This window comes from Hemibagrus wyckioides, linkage group LG02 (genome assembly GCF_019097595.1).
Source record: "Hemibagrus wyckioides isolate EC202008001 linkage group LG02, SWU_Hwy_1.0, whole genome shotgun sequence".
Lineage (NCBI taxonomy): Eukaryota > Metazoa > Chordata > Actinopteri > Siluriformes > Bagridae > Hemibagrus > Hemibagrus wyckioides.
In genome coordinates, this window is record NC_080711.1 from 11,784,868 (window position 1) to 11,797,100 (window position 12,233).

General features: G+C 38.3%; 1 long non-coding RNA gene across 3 annotated transcripts; it reads right to left on the reverse strand.

Moving 5' to 3' along the window:
• Positions 1-1,608: 1,608 nt before the first annotated feature.
• LOC131363110 (uncharacterized) lies at positions 1,609-11,901 on the reverse strand. Of its 3 annotated transcripts, none has more exons than XR_009206277.1 (4): positions 11,679-11,901; positions 3,006-3,137; positions 1,950-2,027; positions 1,609-1,762 (listed from the first exon to the last, which is right to left on the reverse strand). It is a non-coding gene; the product is annotated as an uncharacterized LOC131363110 (long non-coding RNA). The 3 variants fall into 3 exon arrangements; XR_009206275.1 differs by having other exon boundaries at positions 1,609-1,765; XR_009206276.1 differs by lacking the exon at positions 11,679-11,901 and adding an exon at positions 5,957-10,148 and having other exon boundaries at positions 1,609-1,765.
• Between the last annotated feature and the right edge of the window lie 332 nt (positions 11,902-12,233).

The window sequence follows — 12,233 nt, forward strand, 5'->3', positions numbered from 1 at the left end:
CTCATATGTTCCGGCATTTTTATTTATTTAGATCTTTTATCAAGTTACATAAAACTATTCTTAGATAAGTATTTATTTATTTGTGAGGATGAGGAGTGCTCGAGCACCGGTTAGTGAATGCAGGGTGGAGCAGGAGAAGGGGGGAGCTGAAGTGTAAGGGGAATACCAACTGAGACCATATTGTGTCGCAATGAACTTTAGCGAGAATAAAAAGGAGAAAGACACGTGTTTTAAAAAAATCACATTCAGACCGTCTTTGAATTTTGCACACGTTGTTCCATCGGGGATTTACCATTTACTGCCCAAATCTCGGACGTGTTACAGTAAGGTATTTGTATGTTATTATGAAACTTTGCAGTGCAGCAAATGGTTGCTGACTCACTTGCTCCACAGCACTAGCGTAGCCAGGACTCAGAATGTGGGTGGGCCTAGTCTAAAATGCATCTTTTATCAGTAATCTCATAAATGATAAGCCAACACAACTACACCTGCTTGAATGCAAACAACCATTTAATCAGAGCATAAGCCTGTATGTCATCGTAAGCAGTGTTAAGAACATAACGATAAGAACAGCCTGAGCACGGCGGCCACACCACATACACACACGCGCCGCAACACCATTATCGAATCAGCAGGACAGTACCGGACAGTATGTAAACTGTAGGATATATGGTTCAACGGCCATATAAACCACATGAAATGAACAACAGTGACTATACAACTACATAGTAGGAAAATGTAGATTGGCTTAATTTTACACTGGTGTGTAGGGGAGGTACACGCTGGAGAATAAAGTGCTGCTGGTGATGGAGTAAAAGGTGAATGAACACTAGCAGAGCTCCTTACTACTCGAGCTTCATGGCTCCTGAACATCGGAATTATCTTTCTCCTCCGGCTGCACACAACGTCTTTTTGACACAAACTTTAGTAAGTTGTTAATTTTAGTTTAATGTGCAACTAAACTTCGGTGAAATTTGCTCGGTGTGGAGGGAGATGGCCGGCATGAGCATAGAGACGTTTCATTTTTCCTCTTCCTCTCTCGCAGAAAGTACCAACATTGACTCATAGATGTAACGTATGACGTTACAAAAAAAACAACTAATAGGGACAAAGGCATGTATAAAGGCATCCAGCAATCGCTGTAGTCAAAGCAATCTGTTCTGTAAGCAACTGATCTGGTGGGCCTGCCTGACAGGGACCACCCAGGCCCACCCATAGCTACGCAACTGCTCCACAGGTACAGAGTCTAAAACACACAAGCTTCTGCATTTGTTAATCATCCCGTTCCAGGGAACCAAATAACAAGGATGTGAGAATGTGAGAAACTCCACAGAGTAATCTAAACCTAGGATCAAACCATGGACCATGGAGCTGTGATTGCAGCCCAATAACATTTTCACCACAATGCAATTCCTTGCAAGAATTATTTTAGTAGTAAATCGTATCATAATAAAAATAGTTATTTTAATTTAATTTATATATATATATATATATATATATATATATATATATATATATATATATATAATATAAAAATATTACAAAAGGACAGCAATGGACACTTATTTAAAAGTTATATTTATTCATCAAATATATGCACAAAAAAGATTTATATTAAAAAAAAGATCTTTCATATGCATAATTGCTTTTAAGACAACAGGCCTAGCTGCACTGTTAAACATGGTGCAAGTTCATTTTTCATCTTTATTTAGAATCCAAGGCTCCGGCTCTGTTTCTTCCTCTGATAATGGCACGTCATGGTCTGCTAAACAAACAGAGATACTGTAAACATTATAGGAACAATGGCTAAAGTTGATCTTTGAAATTTCATATGATGCTTTTACCACTCTCTTCACCAAGCACTACATTTCTATAAGGCAGATAACAGTAATAATATCTAATTGTATAAGACTGTTAAAAAACTATGTAGGAATTTCTCATGGACAAACCTGAGCAGCTCCTGCGGCAGCACCCAAAAACCTTGCATGTAGCATCGAGACATTGCGTAAGGCAAGTTGCTAAGGCATCTGTAGTGGCAAATAAGGACATTTATTTGGATTAATTTGGATAAAGGACTCGGCAATAATCCCATTTCTCCTAAAAACAGCACTGTATTACTGATTCCAGCTTAATGTTTGTAAGTCAACCATTTAAAGAAAAAAATTGCACAGGTGTAAACATTACAGACCAAAACAAACCCTACATGTCTACATGAATGCAGATACATCAAGCTATGCAAAGCAGATTTCATGTGTCATTGCCTCAGCATGGAGAGCAAAAGGCAGAGGCCAGTTTTTCTGAGTCATTTGCAGAGAAGAACCATACGTAATCCTGAACATTCATTTCAGTCAATTCATTACTTTGCTCCCTCTCATCAACAAAGGTGTTTTCAGCATGCAGACCCTTTGCACACAGGATGTTTTTTGTAAACTCTGAAATTTCCAGATTATACTTTCTGAAATACTCATAGCTGCCCATCATACTCATACCACTGTGCCAACATCATAGCCATGATTATAGTCCCAGAGATCAGATTTTTTCTTCATTTGGATGTTTTAATGTGAACATTAATTGGGGCCCTTGGTCTGTATATCTTCATGATTTTTTAAATTGCACTACTGCCACATGATTGGATGATTAAATAAATGCAAGAATGTTCAGGGGTGCCCAAAGTGGACAGTGAGTGTATACATGATACTTCATTGGCTCCACACTCTGATGGATTTGAAAATCAATTGAAATTCAAAACCTCTGACAAGAAATTGCATGTTTTATTTCTGACAAAAATAATGCTTGTATTGATCCTTGATTTTAAATTTAATGTTTAGGTAATGCTACTAGAAACATTTACAGATGTTTTATATATTTCAGAAAGCTTTATCACCCTCTTTAGTACAGAGCTTCATAACCACCACAGTAACACAGAATGCACAGTGAGTACATAAATAAAGTTTTGAACTGGCATTGTCATTCGCGTTTGCATAGAATTTACTCATGGAACTTACCTCGGAATCTAACACTCTGGTTCGCTTGAAATTCATGATGTAAAAGCCTCCCCTGATCATCCTCATTCTGAGACAAACCACATTTTGGATCAGGAAGTGTTTCTTTCACAGGCAGGTTTAAATTATGGCCTACTGTTAACACATGGAAAGTATAGTAAACACCAGGGCAGCAGTTAATTATAACCATTATTAACAGCAATTATGACAAAAATATATACCAAAAATAGATTTATCACACAAAAATAATGGCAATAGCACTTGCTTGGTTTATAATTCTAGCCACAAGAACCACAAAATAATTTTAAAAAAATATTGGTGGTACTAATAATGACCTAAAGAAGGGAAACACAGGCCAATATAGTGTTGGAGGATTCACGCATGGCCTGCTGACCAATCTTCTCTGCTTTCATATTTCAGTAAGAGCAGAGTGTGAAAGTTGAATTAGCAAAGCAATAACATAACTGTACATAAAAATTGCAATCCACAGACTACACAATTTATATGCATGTAGCTAGCACATCTGTGACCAGGACAGTAAGTCACTGTGGTGTATCAAAAGCCACAATATCCAGGGTAATGTTGGCGTACCACCCTATAGGATAAACCACAAACAACAGGAGTAATTGTTGATGCAAGAGGAAGCTGCTTGAAAGGAATGTCCGGGTACTAATTTAGATTGAATTAAAAAAACATAACACCCCAGAATTAAATGCACACCTCGACAGGTCCTGTTTCCACCAAAACTGTTTATTGGATGCCAAAGCCAAACGTCGTTTCAATGGTGCCAGCAGTGGAAATTGTGAGCTGTGGACAATGTGAAACATGTACTGTTATCTGATGAGTCCACCTTCACTGTCTTTCCAACATCTGGGAGTGTTACTGTGTGTGCAAAGAAGCTTACCACCTGGTCCATTGCATGCCCAGTGTGAAGCATAGGGGAGGATCAGTGATGTGGGCTGCAATATCATGGCATTTCCTAGGCCCACTACTTGTGCTAGATGGGCATGTCACTGCCAAGGACTGCTGAAGCATTCTGAAGGACAATGCACAACCAGTGGTTCATATTTTGTACCCTGAATATGGAGCTCTGTATCAGGATGATAATACGCCAATACAGACAGCAATACTGGGGACAGCATAGTTTGATGAACATTAAAGTGAAGTTGAACATCTACCATGGCCTGTAGTCACCAGATCTGAATAATATTGAGCCTCTTTAGGGTGTCAGGAAACATTTACCTCTACCAGCATCATGTAGTGACCTGGCCATTGTTCTGCAAGAAGAATGGCAAAAAATCCTTTTGACCACTGTGCAGGACTTGTGTCTTTCAATCCCAAGACATATGTTTCACTTCTACAAATCTAATGTATTAGATTATATAAGGTTTGTTTAGCTTTTAGGTCTTGAATGCATGTGCTAGATAATAAGTCTACTTAGAAATACTGAGAATAATAATGAGGCATTTTGATTTGTGCTTGTGACCGATTGTGTGAAATTGAGTATTCTGTCGTACGTGACGCCATGACAACAAAGCAGACATTATATGAGAATATGGGCTGAATATTAGCAAAAAGATGCATCTGAAAAGTTAGTGAGAGCCAAAGTTAATCGGACAAGGTACCTTAAAAGAAACAGCACCATGCATGTGTTCATACGAGACTAAGCAAGACGAGTTGTTTTCTTCTTTTGGCCACTTTACTGCAGCTCTCAACCTGAACTTATTATACCACCCTATTCTAATAATAATATAAAAAAAGCCTGTCTGACACCAACAATCAGGTAAAGGTTACTTTGCCTTACTTCCCCATTGAACGTTAATCGAGCTGCTGACTCATATATGCATGATTTTATGCATTACACTACTGCCACACGATTAGCTGGTTAGACGATTGCATGAACAGTTCTCGCAGTTTACACAAACGGCTGTTGACAGGCGTGTGTTGGCATGATCAGACGGTCAGATGACGTTTTCCGGTTCACGTTAGTTGCCAGGTCTGTGAAAATCACCACTTACAAAATGTCTCTCTCGCCATATATTGGTGGACACGATATAGCTGTTATTGGAAAATCTTTCCTATTATTTTATTTTTTTTTATTATTATTATTACAACTGGCATGAATAAAAATAGCAATTAATTCTATATTTATTTTTATTCACTCGCCCCCAAATCATGCCCACTACTTCCACAGGATCACAGTGTGTACTTAAAAACTCATTAACGACCATGCATGTATTGGTCAGTAAATAGAATGAATCTGGTCTTAGGAAACACCCGAACTCCCTGCACATGAAAAAAACCACTACAGCCGTTCACAGTGCTCATGAATAGACGCGGGATAACATGGGATATGGCAACCATTCCACAAATTCCCCATCTGCAACTTGTGTCATTAGGATTAAACATGAGCGACAGTTCAACGTAGGACAATGCTGCTTTCCATCTTTAACCTATACACGAGCTAGCAAAAGACAAATGCAAAAGGCAGTTTCCTCTCGCTAACTGTACATAATATCGAAACTAAATTCCAGCCAGCAATGCTAGAAAGCAAAGAGATGGATCACATCTTCCGTCTGAAAACCATACAAAAAAAAAAGATAACAAGCATCTAACCAAGACCTTAGAAGTTGTTGGAAAATTCCACAGGACGCTTCAGTACGAAAGAATTATGAGCAGAGATGCACGTCTGTCGACATCATGTCTTCCCTTATGAACAGTTAAACAAAAACTTTTACTCTGGGCAGCAATCAACTTCGTGTAATTCTGAAATAAAATCATCTAATGAAACCTAAATACTATTGTGCCTCCTTAACGAGGACACTTAATAGCACACATCCCATAATTAATAAAAGCCAAGCAAAGCAATAAAGTTAAAAGGGATAGGCATATGTGTTCAAAATAAATCGACCTAAATACAGATACTCAGTAATACAAACACGTTCATTTCTTACCTTGGAACTTAGACATCATTGCACGCGCTTAGGCAACTGAACCTCCTTAATAATCAGCAAATCAGTCTTCCTCTTTCCCTCCCAGTGAGCGTCTGTCAAAAGCTTCGCCGTGCATAACAGGTTTAGACAGTGTCTTTTGAGGAAATTAGCATGGACACACCGCACGCAGGGTATTTACCGCCAATAGCACGAGCGCATTGCGCGCCAGTGTCCACGCGGAGTGAAACAGCGGGAAGACATGCTAGATCGCAGCCCGCAAAATATAGACTCAATTCACTGCTCAGATGCAGAGCTAGAGAAGCTTGATTCCGAGTCAAAGGGGAAGTGTGTAGTCTTTTGTATTTAACTTTTATGTGACAGTTTTAAATGACAGTTTATCACCTTAAGAGCTTTACTGAACGCTCAAGTGCTTTATTATAAGAGAGACAACGTTTACAACACAGATAACATAGTGATACTCATCCACCACACAATTAGACAATTAATGTAAGAGACTCCTCAGTCTGATGGAAGGCATTAAAATAACAACAAGACCTCATATTAGGACGTGGGCCCGGTTTTTTAAGTAACATTGCACACATCAGTCAATAAGTAATAAAATCATTAGTACCGTAGAAATGTCTTTTTTCTCTTTTGAGGAAAAGATATGAATTATAACTGTAGCATTTTTAATGCTTTTTTATGTAATATATTGCAGTGGTAGAAAGTTATACACCAAGCATGCATAACATTATGACCACTGACAGGTGACGTGAATAACACTGTTTATCTCCTCATCTTGGCGCCTGTTAGTGGGTGGGATATATTAGGCAGCAAGTGAACATTTTGTCCTCAAGGTTGATGTGATAGAAGCAGGAAAAATGGGCAAGTGTAAGGATTTGAGCGAGTTTGACAAGGGCTAAATTGTGATGGCTAGACGACCGGATCACAGCATCTCCGGTCTGCAGTGGTCAGTATCTATGAAAAATATCCTTTAAGGTCCATTGAGGCCCCACCTCACAACTTACAGGATTTAAAGGATCTGCTGCTAACATCTTGGTGCCAGATACCACAGCACACCTTCAGGGATCTAGGGGAGTTCATGCCTCGATGGGTCAGGGCTGTTTTGGCAGCAAAAGGGGGACCAACACAATAATAGGCAGGTGGTCATAATGTTATGCCTGATCGGTGTATATCCCACTGTTTTTCTGTACTCTAAGGCCCTGTTCACACGAACGCAGGTATTTTTAAAACCGCAGCTTTTTCTATGCGGTTTGGGCGTTCGTCCACACGCAAACGCAGCATCAGGTCACTGAAACCGAGCAGTTTTAAAATCTCCAGCCAGGAGTTTTCAAATAATATCAAAACTAAATTCCAGCCAGCAATGCTAGAAAGCAAAGAGATGGATCACTTCTTTCTGTCTGAAAACCATACCAAAAAGATACCAAGCATCTAACCAAGACCTTAAAAGTTGTTGGAAAATTACACAGGACGCTTCAGTACGAAAGAATTATGAGCAGAGATGCACGTCTGTCGACATCATGTCTTCCCTTTTAAGCCCATGAACAGTTAAACAAAAACTATTACTCTGGGCAGCAATCAACTTCGTGTAATTCTGAAATAAAGTCATCTAATGAAACCTAAATAATATTGTGCCTCCTTAATAGCACACATCCCATAATTAATAAAAGCCAAGCAAAGGAATAAAGTTAAAAGGGATACGCATGTGTGTTCAAAATAAATCGACCTAAATACAGATACTCAGTAATACAAACACGTTCATTTCTTACTTTGGAACTTAGACATCACTGCACACCATTAGGCAACTGAACCTCAGTCTCCCTGTTTCCCTCCCAGTGTGCGTCTGTCAAAAGCTCCGTGTCCTTTGAGAACATTAGCATGGACACACCGCACGCAGAGCTAGAGAAGCTTGATTCCGAGTCAAAGGGGAAGTGTGTAATCTTTTATGTTTAACTTTTATGTGTGATTGTCTCTAATTTAGTGTGTTGTACAAATTAAATGACAGTTTATCACCTTAAGAGCTTTACTGAACACTCAAGTGCTTTATTATAAGAGAGACAACGTTTACAACATAGATAACATAGTGATACTCATCCACCACACAATTAGACAATTAATGTAAGAGACTCCTCAGTCTGATGGAAGGCATTAAAATAACAACAAGACCTCATATTAGGACGTGGGCCCAGTTTTTTAAGTAACATTGCACACATCAGTCAATAAGTAATAAAATCATTAGTACCATAGAAATGTCTTTTTTTCTCTTTTGAGAAAAAGATATGAATTATAACTGTAGCATTTTTAATGTATTTTATGTAATATATTGCAGTGGTAGAAAGTTATACACCAAGCCGGCATAACATTATGAGCACTGACAGGTGAAGTGAATAACACTGATTATCTCCTCGTCATGGCACCTGTTAGTGGGTGGGATATATTAGTCAGCAAGTGCACATTTTGTCCTCAAGGTTGATGTGTTAGAAGCAGGAAAAATGGGCAAGGGCAAGGATTTGAGCGAGTTTGACAAGGGCCAAATTGTGATGGCTAGACGACTGGATCACAGCATCTCCAAAACTGCAGCTCTTGTGGGGTGTTCCCGGTCTGCAGTGGTCAGTATCTATCAAAAATATCCTTTAAGACCCATGGAGGCCCCACCTCACAACTTACAGTATTTAAATTATCTGCTGTTAACATCTTGGTGCCAGATACCACAGCACACCTTCAGGGATCTCGGGGAGTTCATGCCTCAATGGGTCAGGGCTGTTTTGGCAGCAAAAGGGGGACCAACACAATAATAGGCAGGTGGTCATAATGTTATGCCTGATCGGTGTATATCCCACTGTTTTTCTGTACTCTAAGGCCCTTCTCCACACGAACGCGGGTATTTTTAAAACCGCCGCTTTCTTTTATGCGGTTTGGCCGTTCGTCCACACGCAAACGCAGCATCAGGTCACTGAAACCGAGCAGTTTTGAAATCTCCAGCCAGGGTCAAGTTTTTTTTAAAACTCCGGTTGCAGTGTTATCATGTAGACACCGAAACCGGTGATTTTTGGCTTGTGAACAGGGTTGCCAGATTGGACTAAAGACAAGTAGATCATAAAACCTGCCCATTAAAAAAAATACGAGCCCAAAATGCATACCATTATAACTAATACAATAACAAACAGTTATACCAATTAATAGAACGATTACAACAACCCGCTTATCAAGACTGAAGTCTGACTGGACAGGACTCTCCTGAACCTTATTGGCTAAACTGAACCATGTAATTAAAACAACATTACATATTATACTTTATTTATTCGTTTGAATAAAAAAATAATAAAATATGTTTATAGTCAAAAATAAAAACCCGCCAGTTGCATCAAAACCAGCCCAGATTTCATCAACCCGCCCAATGCAATTTTTTCCCCGGTGAGACGTGACCAAAAGAAGCCTAATTGGGCGGAGACACGCCCAATCTGGCAACACTGCTTGTGAAGTCGGCGTCTCAGGCTTCTGATTGGCCAACATGGCTTTACGGTTGAGATCTTATTGCCACCTATTGGTTTTGCATGCTCTTGACAGCGCTTCAGACCACATTGTTGCGTTTTCACGTGGACGAGATTTTGTTTTTTAAACGAAGTGTCAATGTGGTCTAGGCCTAATTTGCATTTACGTCAGACTAGGGACGAGGCTTACGCTTATAACGTTACACAATTTAGACAGTCCTTTACTGACTCCATAATAATAAAGCACATTTGACCTGCGATTTAGCAAATGGGTGCGATTGTTTTCAGTCAGTCTTCTCCAATGTGAAAATATACGAGCTTGATCATTTGTACATTATCCCTTGAGAAATAGAAGCGAGAATAGCAATGGCCTATCCAGTAGGGAATATAATGGCAATTTTCCATTATTCTGAATTTCCAATACAGAACAGGTAATAAAAGAGTATTTAACCTAGAAGTCACTACTCAATTTGCCAAAAGCATTTCAATCACGTCATGCGACCTGAGAAATATGAAGGTGATCTAATCAGATCTCCGAATGTATTTAGTCATTGAAATGACTAAGAGCCAATTTTTTTGTTTGTTTGTTTTTACCATTTAGCGCGCGATGCTACAGATAAACTAAGAATAAATGCCTGGGTTTGCCTGATTTGTGTGAAATATAAGTGGTACAGACAATGAGATGAAAAATAAATCGTGATCAACATTCCCAAATACTTTACAGTTCTTACAGACCCCCCCCCCCTCCCCGTTATTGTTTTATTATTTTTTATCAACAAAAAGACAATGACGGGCCTACTAATAAATAAAACAATTAACACTGAAAGGGGGAAAAATCAGCTTCAATATTTTAAATTAAAAAATATTAATGGTAAAATATAAAATGTCAGCTGCTTGTTAGTTAAATATTTAACAGTTAAATTTTTTTTATAGTTAATAATTTATAAATGAATAAATAAAGAAATAAATAAATCAGCAACGCATACTACGACAGTTCATCGCGATATTGCCATGGTTTGAATACAAATTATTTTTAAAAAAAATAATAATAATAATATTTAATATTATGTAAATATACTAGATGAAAATTGTCTTAATCTTACATGTGTTTAGAAAATGTAAAGAAGCACATTTTAATAGTTAAACAGCAATTAAATCGTAATGTTATGCCTGGTCGGTGTATGTAGTCGTGCCACTATTGCAGGTGACTTGCTCAGTAAGGGTCTAAATGCATTCCAGATTGGGGGCTCTGGTGGTTTTGTGGCTATATAATGTATGAGAATTAAGGAAATAACTAGTGACAAAAATAAAGTCATAAAAATGACTAGACTTATTTCCAAACGCACAATCATGCAACATTCAAACAGTAAAACTAGTCTTTTTTAATTATGACCATATTACTAGTAGTAATATACTACATACTACGATGTGTGGGGTAATTTGCTGAGGTTGTTTTTTCCTTAGTCACTAATGATGAAATGACTCATGACCATTACACAACGGTTTGTTCCGTTGACACACCAGATCGTGCATCGAATCGAAACCATTAAAAAGCTACACATTTTCCATTTCTGGTTTCTACGAAGACACTTTAAAAGGTTTAGCAAGGCTTACTGTACTAAAAAAACAACCAGGAAAAAAACATTTTTCTCTCACTTTTCTCTTGACATGAACACTATCCACTGCTAGGACAACAGCACAGTAAGCAGAAAGACAGTATTTTTTTTTTTTTTTTTTTACATTAAGTGCCTTCACTCTGTAAGAACCCTTATAAGGAGGACGCTTGATGTGACTTAAAACATTAAACCAGTGATATTAAAAAGGTTCAGTAGCTTGATCCAACCTTAATTCTCCAACATTACCGTCTTAGTCCATTAAAGTTTCTATGGGAAAACGCTGAATTTGTCTTTTAATATTACTGTCTTAATGCATTAAATCATTGGGGGAGTTTTTAAAATCTTAAAGCTATAAATGTCTCGAGGTCTGCTTTTTTTTCTTTTTACATGCAGCGAATTAACTAATATTTAAGGCGACTTTATCCCTAGGTGACATTTTGCTTAAAACCTTCCCTAAACGTCTGCTTGACATTAGATCATTTCTTTGGTAGTCTAGAAAATGAAAATCAGCAGTGAAGACCCAGTGTGTCCGGGAATCAGACTACTCCGACACATTATAACTACTGTAAGCTTTGAGCAGTGTGCAGATCTTACCTTTAAGATCAGGGCGCTTACCTTTAATCGGTTCAATTCACTCAGTAAGGAAGCGCCGAGTGAAATATTCAGGGCATGTAGAACAACACTCCAATGAACTCTCTATCTCCAGTTTATAAATGAAAAAAATAAATAAATAAAATAACGCAATATTTTTTCGCTATTTCAATACGTCCACTTTCTAGAACGCTTTAAACAGCGTCAGTCACGTGGTGACGAGTTGTTTTCCCGCGCAAGTGACGTAACACGGTCAACGTCATGGCTGCTGACGCAAGTGACATGAAGCTCGTTCCATATACACTACCAGTCAAAAGTTTGGACACACCTTTCAGTCCAGTGTTTTTTGTTTAGGGATTTATTTTCTACATTCTAGAACAATACTGGAGATTTCAAAACTATGAAATAACACACATGGACTTATGTAATGACAACAAAACACAACAGACACGAAGGTCAGGTGTTCTGGAATAGTTCTTGTGAGAACAGTATTGTGAAGTGCATTTGCAAAACCCATCAAGCACCATGATGAAACTGGCTCACATGAAGACCATCCCAGTAAAGCAAGACCAAAACTGA